Below are 11,557 nucleotides of genomic sequence, written 5' to 3'. Positions count from 1 at the left end.
GTCCTCAAGGGTCATGAGGAGTCGAAACGTCAACTCTTTTCTTCTCCGCCGATGCTGCCAGACCTGCTGAATTTTTCCAGGTAATTCTGTTTTTGTTTTAGAAAGTTCAAATCCCCGCTTCCATTAATTTACATATGTTAATTTTCTGATACATATAAATCTTGGTGCCCTGTCTTAGAATTTACTCAGCAATGAGAGCACAGGATTAAGAACAGCCACCTGCAAACCTCTGGGCCTACAAAATTTAGGCGGACAAAGCAACAAATGAAAAATAAATTAGGGGAGATGGCTGAAGGTATAATCAGAGGGCACATTTTGGGGATGCTTTGCAAGAGAAGATGGTGATGAGGAGGTGGTGAGATTTAGGAAGGGGATTCCAGTGTACAGAGTATGCTATCTGAATGGTTGAGTGGAAGGAGAAAGGTCATTTAAAGGCTAGAGTTGGATGACCAAAACAGTGCAAACAACATTTCAAAAGTACCTGTTGGCCCTGAATTTCTTTGGGATGTCCTGAAGTAATGGAAGGCACTATATATAGTACGGTGTCTAAAAACCAGATACAAGCAAAATACTGCAGATGCTGCAAATCTGAAATAAAAACAGAAAACGCTGGAAAAGCTCAGCAGGTCTGACAGCACCTGTGGAGAGAGAAACAGAGCTAATGTTTGTGTTCGAGTCCACATGACTTCTTCAGAGCTCTGAAGTAAAGTCATACAGATTTGAACCATTAACTCCGTTTCTCTCTACCCACCCCACCCCCGACAGGTGCTGCCAGACCCCCTGAGTTTTCCCAGCACTTTTTGTTTTTACTTTAGTCTAAAAAACCAGAGTTGTCCGAAATCCGGATATTTTAAGAATTTTAATCGAGTAAAATTTTTTAAAAAAAACCTTACCTGGACAATTCTTACCTGGAACCTTACCTGGCGCAGCGTAGCGCCGCAATTAGTTATCCCCTAGTCTATTTCCGTGCTCCAAGTGATGCTTGACCCGAACCACCCATAGCCCGAAACGCCTGACCTGAAATCCAGCACGACCTCGGTCCTGGAGTTGGCGGTTTTGAGACTCTGTGGCTGTGTTTAAATGCAAGTTCTACCTTTCTTCTTCTTCTTCCTTCAGGACTGGCAAAACTCTCAGAAGCGTAAAAGTTTTTTTTGAAGGCTGCGGCTAGGATTTTAACATTGATTCGCGAGAGGATAGAAACTCGGTGCAGGTCAGTACAAAATCCCTACCACCTTGTATTTCCACCACGGCATTTAAAACATTTTTTTTTCTCTCTCTCTATTCAAAGCGTACCTGCCAGTTAAAGATACAAAACAAAAGCAGAATTACCTGGAAAAACTCAGCAGGTCTGGCAGCATCGGCGGAGAAGAAAAGAGTTGACGTTTCGAGTCCTCATGACCCTTCGACAGAACTTGAGTTCGAGTCCAAGAAAGAATTGAAATATAAGCTGGTTTAAGGTGTGTGTGTGTGGGGGGGTGGGGGGGTGGGGGAGAGAGAGAGAGAAAGCAATAAATTGAGCAAGGCAAAAGAGAGGTACGGAAATCTTGTCGCAGAGAGGAACAGAACTTCTTCAAGGAGGTAGGCATTTCTTCAAGAGCAGTGGCAGTCAATTAAACACAGAGATAAAAAGAAAAAAACTGCGGATGCTGGAAATTCAAAACAAAAACAGAATTACCTGGAAAAACTCAGCAGGTCTGTTAAAGATGTCTGCATTCAGTAACAGGGCTGCTGATTGAAATTAAAAGTCCTCTCCCCCACCACCCCGCTCCTCATCCACCTTCCTTATTATCATTGCTGAATCTTCAATCATTGTCGCTCTCCCTTGAGTTCAGACAGTGCATCCATCCAGCCGAGTTAACATGAGAAATTCCCCACTCAATGAGGACCAATATACCCTTCTGGCATTTATAGCTTTCAAAACTTCAATTAAGCGCAGCCAAAATAGCAAGGACTCGGCGCAGAATAAAACTGCTTTACTTAAACCAACCACTGTGACTTGTACCTGGGGGTTTCCGAGTTCCTGGCTCTGCAGATTTTAGTTGCGAGGAAAATTGGTGGAGCCAGAGTACGAAGTGCTCAAACACTATTGAACCCGTGATTGGTGTTTTTTCCTGTCGATTCCTAACCCCAAAACAAACACAGGTCCATGAACCTTAGTGAAAAGATCGGTGGGAAAGCTGTTTAATGCTTGTTAAAGGCCAGTCTTGGACAATGACTTGACGGTTATGCAGCAATGGGGGCAGCTTGTGCAGTGAGCAATAATATCGGGTCAGACCTGACTTTACTCTCAGAGCTTGGGAGCATCAGTAAAGCGGCACAGGGGGATATGCAAAAAGGAAGTTTATGAAGAGAAGACTTGGGGCTGGTCATTAAGGTTATGAAAGGGTTTGATTAGGGTAGAGGTGAAAATTTTTGTCCTTGAGGAAAACCAGAATTGGGGGTCTATAAAAATGAGATAATCATTCATTATCTCAGGGAATTCAAAAGAATCTTCTTTAGGCAGATAGTGGTTAGAATGTGAAACACACTACCACCAGCAGAAGTTGAGGTGAATGTAAGGTTGCCAACCAGGATTGGTCTGGAGTCTCCAGGAATTGAGGATCAATCACCAGGACACTGCTGTGTTCAACCTGGAGAAAAATCATTGGGACATTTAAAAAAAACACTCTGCATGAAGAAGATTCTCTTGTCTTTTTACCCCAGAGTCTTTTTGCTTCCCAACTGACGTAGGATGGTAGTGCCTCACTGGGGTATATGTGTAGGGCAACTAATGGCTGGAGCTGTAGGGGCAAGTCATGTGATGAAACCTCCAGGAATACATTTAATCACAGTTGACAACCCTGGGTGAATGGCACTGATGCATTTAACAGGAAGTTAGATGAACACTTGAGGGGGAAAGAAATGGAAGGATATACTGATAAAGCTAGATGGGGAAGGGTGGGAGGAGGCACATGTGGAGCATAAGCACTAGCATGGACCTGTTGGGCCTAATGGCCTGTTTCTGTGCTGTAAACACTGTGTAGTACTATGCATGTATGTAGTGTGGAGAAAGATTCTGCCTTACAGTTGGGCATACAGCAGCCAATTCAGAATGGTGGACATACAGTAGATACCGAGTAGGAGTGAGAAAGAGAAAAAGCAAGACAGGGCAAGAACCCAGTTGAAGAAAAGAACGTTAAGGAAGCTTTTGAATTCAGGGAGAGTTGGGACAGGGTGAAGGTGTTGGAGGAAAGAGTTCGAGAGTGGGGTTACATAGTTGATGAATGAGTGATCACCTCTCCTGGAATAACAAACAAAGAGTAGGTCAATGTTGGACAAAAAGCTTTTTGTTAAATTGTACATGCGTTAGTATTATTGAAGGTAGGTCGTGTCAGGAATAGCTCGGCTAGTAATACTCTCATCCCTGAGTCAAACGATTCTGGGTTTAAATCCTGTTCCAGAAACTCAAGCATAAAAATCAAGGCTACCACACAAGTGCAATACTGAGGGAGTGTTGCACTATCAGAGGTGCTATCTTTTGGATGTATTTGTTAAACTGCAGGCCCTAGGGTAGATGTAAAAGATCCCATGGTACTTTATCAAGGAGCTATCCCTGGTGCCCTGTCCAGTATTTATCCCTCAATCAACGTGACAAAAGGAGACTATCTGGTCTTTATCACATTGCTGTGTGTGGGACCTTGCTGTGCGCAAATTGGCTGCCTACAGCATAACAATGACTTGGCTCATTGACTGTGAGGTACGTTGGGATGTCTTGAGTTTGTGAAAGGCACTTATATAAATGCAAGGTTCTTGAAAATTCATCACCCAGAAGTGAGGTCACCACAAGTGAAGTTCAACCAATCTGGGAGTGCCCGGTAAAATCAGCCAAACTGGATCTCCGCTGCCTCTTCAGACAGTGCCATGGGATCTTTATCAGCTGCCTGAACAGGCAGGCGAAGCTTCCGTCCAACATCTCATCCTCGGTTACAATCTCATCTGAAAGATGACAACGCAGTAGCCCCTCGGGACCGGAGTGAAGTGTCAGGTTAGATTATGCGCTTAAATCTATACTGAGGTTTGAAACCAGAGGCGAGAGTGCTACCAACGGAGCCCAGCTAAAGGCTAAATTAACCGACTAATCCAACATTGCAACACTAACTGCAGTGCAATCGAGAGGGAGAACCCCTCCAGAGAGCAGCATTTTAAAGTAGAATTCTTTGTGTACAGCCTGCACTGATTTATTTGTTAAGCGATCTACTCAGATGCTAACTTATTTTTAAAAAAGCATGGAGATCCTGAACTGCTCAGAGAAATGCCAGGTTTCACACAACATGTGAAATGTGTCAACATTTTTCTTTGATCTCACAAACGACAACAAAATTGTTATCACGGGTTCCCTCATTTGCATAATGCATTCAATATTTCACTTTATTGCCTTATTACATGAAACACATGTATCAACAGATGCCTCAGCAGGGAATCGCGGAACGTAGAATTGATATCCTGCGTGAGAAAATTCTTTGTAACTCATTTATGATGAGTCATCAACTCTTTATCGCATGTAGGACAAGCTCTGCACCCCCATTGAGAGGTTTGCATTCGTTCCCTGGTAGTGAGCCGTTCATTATATCACTGAGGGCAACTTAAAGCAATAAAACTCAGAGCCTCATAAGAACATACGAAATAGGAGCAGGAGTAGGCCATTTGGCCCCTCAAACCTGATTCACCGTTCAATAAGATCATGGCTGAGCTGAATGTGGCCTTTTCCAACCAGTTCCCATAACCCTTGACTCCCTTGCCAATCAAAAATCTATCTAACTCAGTATCAAATATATTCAATGACCCAGTCTCCAATGCTCACTGGGGAAGAGAATCCGAAACACCAACGACCCCTTGTGGGAAGAAATTCCACCTCATCTCCATCTTAAATAGGAAACTCCTTCATTTGAATTCCCCGAGGGGAATCATATTCTCAGCGCCTACCCTGTCAACCCCACTCAGAATCTGATAGGTTTGAATAAGATCACCTCTTCTTCAGTTAAAAAAATACCTACCAGGCCTACCAAGCATTGTCAACTCTGCCTGGACATATTCCTGGAGGTTGCATCATGTAACCTCCCACCTCTGGCTGCCCCACGCCCCCATACTCCCACCATTGATCGCCTGACATGTTCATCTCCGCACTGTCTTCCAGCAGTCAATTGGAAAGCGAATCATCTTCGTTGCCTGTTTGGATGATTCCTGACCATCAGCCAAACAGCCAGCCCCAGTCTGATGCTGTTATAACGGGTAAACAAAACAATTTATTCTTTGATGAAAATTCTGGAAATGCTCAGCAGGACTGGCAGCATCTGCGGAGAGGGAAACGGAGTTAGTCAATAGCAGAGCCCCGCCCATCGGCCGGGAAGTCAGGGATGAGCCCCTGGACCTGGAAGCTGCGACTCTATTTTACATGTTTCAGACATCCAGTTGCCTGAAATTGGGGATTCTGCACCCCTGAAGCAAGATGCCCTGCTTCCTAGAGCGACCAGCTAATCATTTGCGAGGGAAGGTGGTGGTGGGGTTGGGAGGGGGTTGGGGGGGGTGGGGGGGGGGTGCTGTGGGGGGGTTGGTGCGGGGGGTGCAGGGCAGTTCTTTCAGTGGGAGTGGCCCTTGCTCCTGTGGGGCCCTCTGTGGATCACCGTGTGCTGGATCAGGAAGGACCCCCACCCTGAGCCCACATACACCATGTGGTGCGAGCAATCCCACTGCTGATAAAATACCAACGGTGGCAGCAAGAGGCCATTAATTGGCCGATGTTGAATGGCCTGGCCACCCTTAGGCCCATCAATGCCATCAAGGGGCCATTAATTGACATAACTTATAAACGTTTCTCCACTGACGCAAGGGTCAGTGGAGGACACAGATGTAAGATAATTGGCACAAAAGCCAGAGTGGAGATGAGGAGATTTTTATTTAGCTCAGCAATTTGTTATAATGTGAAATGTAGCATCTGAAAGGATGGTGGAAGCAGTAACTTTCCAAATGTAAGTGGAAATATACATGAAAAGGAAATATTTGCAGAGCTATGTTGGAAGGGCAGAGGAATGGGACTAATTGGATAACTCTTTCAAAGAGGCACAATGGACTGAATGGCCTCCATCTGTGCTCTATGAATCTGTGATTCCTTAATATTAATTCTACATTTTACACAAAAACTTGCGAAAGGGCTCAGCCCGGGAAGATTGGAATTTCCTGGGACTCTTCAGAGTTAAGATGCAGTAGACATTCTCCCTCATTATAAAGTTGCCTCTCACTAGTAAAAAACACAGTTGCATGTATTAAAATGGAGACTCCAGAATTCTCGCACTGTTTATCAGCCATCGTGAGATATCGACATAAATGTTGCCACTTTCAATAAATCAATACATCCAATTCATCTCCTGCGCTGGCATTACTGAGCAACCTCAACCCTTTTGGGTTGGCAGGGAAGCATTGTGTAGCAAAGGAGTTGCCATGGCAGCTGAGAAGCAGATTGGTGTTAAAATCTTCAGGCACGGTCAGGGTACTGCATTGAGAATTTCCCTGCTGGTAAAATTGGAAGAGCTACTTATCCCTTTTCTCTTTTGGAGAAACTGAAGACAAATAGAAATAAGGGCTAAAATGCTTTCACAGCAACAGGCCATCCCCATCTTGTGGTTCAGTAAAATTGACGCTTCCTCTTTTCTATCACTGCTGATTTTTTCCCCCCCTTCCAGCTCCTTGGTGGCCCAGTTGATTTTCAGCGCATTGTCCGTTTGTCATATGTATCTGATTGTCACCAGGCCATTTCACCATGGAGGTTGGGCGCCAACTCTGGTTGGATGTATTCCTGGAGGTTTCATCACATATGCCTGGGTTTTACCTATTGGCTGGCAGGCCTGGGAGCGGTCGGAAAATGGACGGCCAACCGCTATTGGCCCCCGACTCCAATTTCACACTGGCTGGCCAATTAAAGGCAAGCCAGTGTGAAACACGCACTGAAAAGCTCAACGCCATCGGGGTGGGGGTGGGAAGAGGGTGGGCAATGACCTCACCGCGGGGGGCGGGGGGGAGGGTGGGGGCGTCGGTGAGCCCTGCGAGAAAGCCCCCTGAAGGCAGGCAGCTGCCTCAGGGTGTGCTGCAGACCCTGAACATCTTAAAATTAAGTTTTAAAAGGCTGCAAAAAAAAAAATGTCCATGCGTCACAGTCAGGGACCTGAAAATATAGCTGATAAAAAAAGGCTGTCCACAGATTTCTATTTTAATTTTAATTCATAGCGGAATTCTCATCCCGCCCTTGAATGAGGTTGGATGAAAAAAGTAAAGGCCCATTTGCCCGTTTGCCAACCGTAAGGTTGGATGGGCGACGGGAAATCAGAGACAATTGCGCCGTTAATGGGCTTAATTGCTCTCTTAATTGTCAACGGGCGCGTTTCCGACTTCTGCGTGTGCCCTGCCGAGCGAAATAACGCGCAAGTGTGCAATGACGTCGGGACGCTCGCCCAACGCCTTCTCACGCGATTTTACACCCAATCAGGTCGCACGCCCGCCCACCCGCGGGACATAGAATTCAACCCGTGAACTCTTGCCTCCAGCTGCCCCGCCCGCTCCACCCTCCTGCCATTGGTCGACCGACATGTCCATCCTGGCACTACCTTCCCACACCAAATGGAGAGTAAATTGTCTCCATGTTACCTGATTGTATAATTCTAGACTGTCAAGCCCAGCTGCCAATTTTCCTGTCTCCAACATTACTACAACAAATAACCGAAAGTCTTCAAAGAAAATGTAAACGTCATACTTTTTTTTAATAGCCCTATGACCGTTCTCCCAGAGTTGCTGACTCCAACGTCCAGGAGATTCATTGTTCATTTCCGGCGGCTCCAGGCCAATCGTGAAGAGTTGCAACCCTACATGGGATGGCCGTGGGCCATTGTGTGGTAGCATGTTACTGCAGCACTGGGTCAGCACAAACCTCATTCTGCCAGAACCACAGAATCATTATAGCACTGAAGAAGGCCATTTGGCCCACTGTGTCTGTACTGGCTCTCCATAGTCTATCTTTCAGTAGAGAGTGGCTATATGGTGATCAGATGCCTCATTGGAGGCTGGGGTTCTGAAGCCAATTGTAGAGATTTTGTTAATTTATCCTCAGTTCACAATGCTCTGAGAAGGGTGTTGAAGAGCACTAAGAGTAAGAGCCAAAATGGAGTTATATGTAGGCCAGACCAGGTAGCGTCGGGAGCTTGTAGGTTCCCCTTCCCTTTCCTTAATTCTAGGACATTAGTGAACCAACCAACACTGGCTCAATCTCATCTCTGAGTCAGAAGGTTGTGAGTCCAAGCCCCAGTCTAGAGGCCTAGCACAAAAATTGAGGCTGGTACTCTGTTTTCAGTACTGGGAATTGCATACTGTAAGAGATGCAGCTCAGGTAAAATGTTAAACTAAGGCCACATATGCCCTTTGAAGAGGATGGCACTATTTGAAGAAGACCAGGAGAGATATCCTGGACAACATTTATCTCTCAACCAGAATTATTCAATTATCAGGTCTTTTATCTTATTGCTGTTTGTGGGAGCTTACTGCATGCAAAATGGCTGCATGCTTCCCTATGTTACAACAATGACTAGACTTCAAAGGTAGTTTGCCATAAAGCAGTTTTGTGAAGTCCTGAGAGGTTCTGTGGAAACGCAAATCTTTCTTTGGGCCTGCACTTGATGTGAATGATGCACTCATATCTTCTGGCATTGCTAGTGAAGTATAATAACCACTGCACAACCATTTCAGTTAACTAATCTACCACACCCCAGGAATGGAGCCTGGGCACTTTCCTCTTCTTTAAAGACAAGTTAACTGACTGTCCACTACATTTACAAACAGAGCCATTGCAGGGAGTGCCGCAAGAATTTTCTAACAGGCTTCAGTGATCTTGAAATGTGCACAGTGCTTGAAGAGCAAAGACAAAACACTTGTGTGTATCAAGGTCGAGTAAATAGTCCGTGTTATATCAGAGGTTGTGGCAAATCAAAGACCCTATGAAGGTTGACTTGTAAATGGGAAGCAGAAGCTTCGGAGATACAAGGTGCTGTTGTCACGATCATGATGTTACCATTACACTGCAGTTTCACCTTTGATGAGAATCATTGCCAGATTCAGCACAGCTACCAACTAAATATAATTCTAAATTGACAAGCTTAAAAAAAACCCTTCTTTGTCCTGCAGAGTCATTTGTGTCATCTTGTCAGACAAAATCCTTTTTGAAGTTGTTAAAGAGGCTTCTGGCTTTTTGTGTGTGTGTGTGTATGTGTGTGTGCTTTTGTAATGTGAAGCTCATTAGACTAATGTATTCCGGTTTGTTAAGAACTGTCAGTCTTCCTTTTTATCACCTGTTTCGGGATTGTAATGGACTCTTGCCAAAAGAGCATAGAGAAATTGTGCTAAGTGTTAATTATAAGAACTAATTCTGATTTCAGATCACAGCCATTGAAGTGTGAAAGCATCGAGTACATCCTTGCCAATCTCAGCTCCAAATGGGCCTCAAGACAATGGGAGAGGTCAGATATTGGTCACGAAGATCCCATCAGGGCTGTCAATAGAACCTCATCTAGGTGCCACTGAAGTAAGGCTGCATATCTGGGGATACATTAATACTGCTAATATTTAACTTTCACAGCATCAAGTGTTTATCTCCTTGAGAGCAGTTTATTTTTGTAGTATGTCAAACAGTCACACAAATAGAAAAATGAGAATGTGTATTTATGTAGGATCTTTAATGCAGTGAAGATGCTTCAAAGGAAGATTATCAAACATAGTTTGACACTGAGCCACATAACAGTAACCAGAAAGCTTGGTCTAAGTGATAGGTTTTAAGAAATATCTTAAAGGAGGAAGAAGAGGTAGAGTGGCCGAGAGTTTCAGGGAGAAAATTCCAGAGCTTAGGGCTCAGGCAGCTAAAAGCACAGCCGCTAATAGTAGAGCAATAAAAATTGAAAATGCTTGAGAAGGCGGAAGTGGAGGAGCCTCTGAGGGACATGGGGCTGAAGGAGGTGACAGAGACAGGGAGGAGGGAGAACATGCGGTAATTTGCACACAAAGGCGCAAATTTTTAAAATTGGGATGTTGCTAGACTGCGTGCCAATCCAGATCAGTGATTATGGAGATGGGTAATGGGTAAACAGGGCTTGATGCGTATTGGGATAGGGACAGCAGAGTTTTGGATCAGCTCTTGTTTACAAATTGTGGTGCCAAACAGATTGCCTGGATAAGATTAGTGGTTGATCTGTTAAAAGCAGGGATTACCTTTCTCCAAATGCAGCAAGGATGCTGCCAGGCTTGACGTCCCCTCACTCGACAGGTTATTCTTCCTGTTTCAGAACTCCACAGACCTTTCTGATTCCACAACTTGCTTTAAGCTGCTTTTCAAGGGTACAGGGCACCTTCAGTGCTCACTGAGCTTCACAGATCAGAAACTCTGTTCTGTAATGTCAAAACAAAATATGTATAATTGTAATGACTTGACATACGGGACAGGTCTCTACTTGAAACCGATAACTTTATTACAGAGCTCTTTTAGACATTTCCACTGGAGGCAGCTCCCCTGAGGAGGAAGGGAGGGATAAAATAAGGAGGAGGCCAGGAGTGGACAATCAGCCTCCAGGGGAGCCACCTTTGGGAGGTCAGGCGCAGGCACAAGGGGTGCAGGGCCAAGAGGTTGTCCAAGGTGCAAGGAGCCGCAGAAAACGCCACTATCCTGCTGCCAGGGTTTACAGGCGGCGAAGCAGCTACCTCAATATGGCCGAGGTGCAGTGCCAAAGGAGGCACCAACTCTCAAGGGAGACAGTCAACTATATCTGTCAGATGATTGGGCCTGAGATCTTCGCTAACTGTGTGGGTGGACACCCCATGTCAGTGGCTCTGAAGGTCACAGCTGCCCTCAACTTCTATGCATCTGGCTCTTACCAGGGCTTGATGGGCGATTTTTGTGGTGTCTCCCAATCAGCTGTCCACACTTGTGTCAAGCGGTTACAGACAGTCTGTTCAGACAGGAATTGACCTTCATCCACTTCCGCTGGGACCAGGCAAGCCAGACACAGCGAGCCAGAGGCTTTGCAGCCATTGCTGGCTTCCCCCGCGTCCAGGGTGTTATAGACTGTACACATGTGGCCATCAAGGCGCCAGCAGGTGAGCCCAGTGCCTTCATCAACAGGAAGGGTTTGCACTCCATGAACGTGCAGATAGTTTGTGATCACAGGATGCAGATTCTACAAGTCTGTGCAAGGCACCCAGGCAGCTCCCACGACACCTACATCCTCAGACACTCCCAGGTGCTGGGGCTCCTCAGTGCTCCAGCCTGGCTGGATGGATGGCTGCTGGGTGACAAGGGCTATCCCCTCAGAAGGTGGCTCATGACGCCTCTCCGCCATCCAAGAACAGAAGCTGAGCAGCGGTACAATAGGAGCCACGGCTCCACAGGGCTGTGGTGGAGAGAACCATCGGTCTTCTCAAAATGCGCTTCCGTTGCCTGGACCGTTCAGGGGGCGCACTCCCAGTACCCCCCAGATCGTGTCTCTGTGATAGT

Source organism: Carcharodon carcharias, chromosome 13 (genome assembly GCF_017639515.1).
Source record: "Carcharodon carcharias isolate sCarCar2 chromosome 13, sCarCar2.pri, whole genome shotgun sequence".
In the NCBI taxonomy this organism is placed as follows: Eukaryota; Metazoa; Chordata; class Chondrichthyes; order Lamniformes; family Lamnidae; genus Carcharodon; species Carcharodon carcharias.
Note: the sequence above shows the minus strand (reverse complement) of the source record.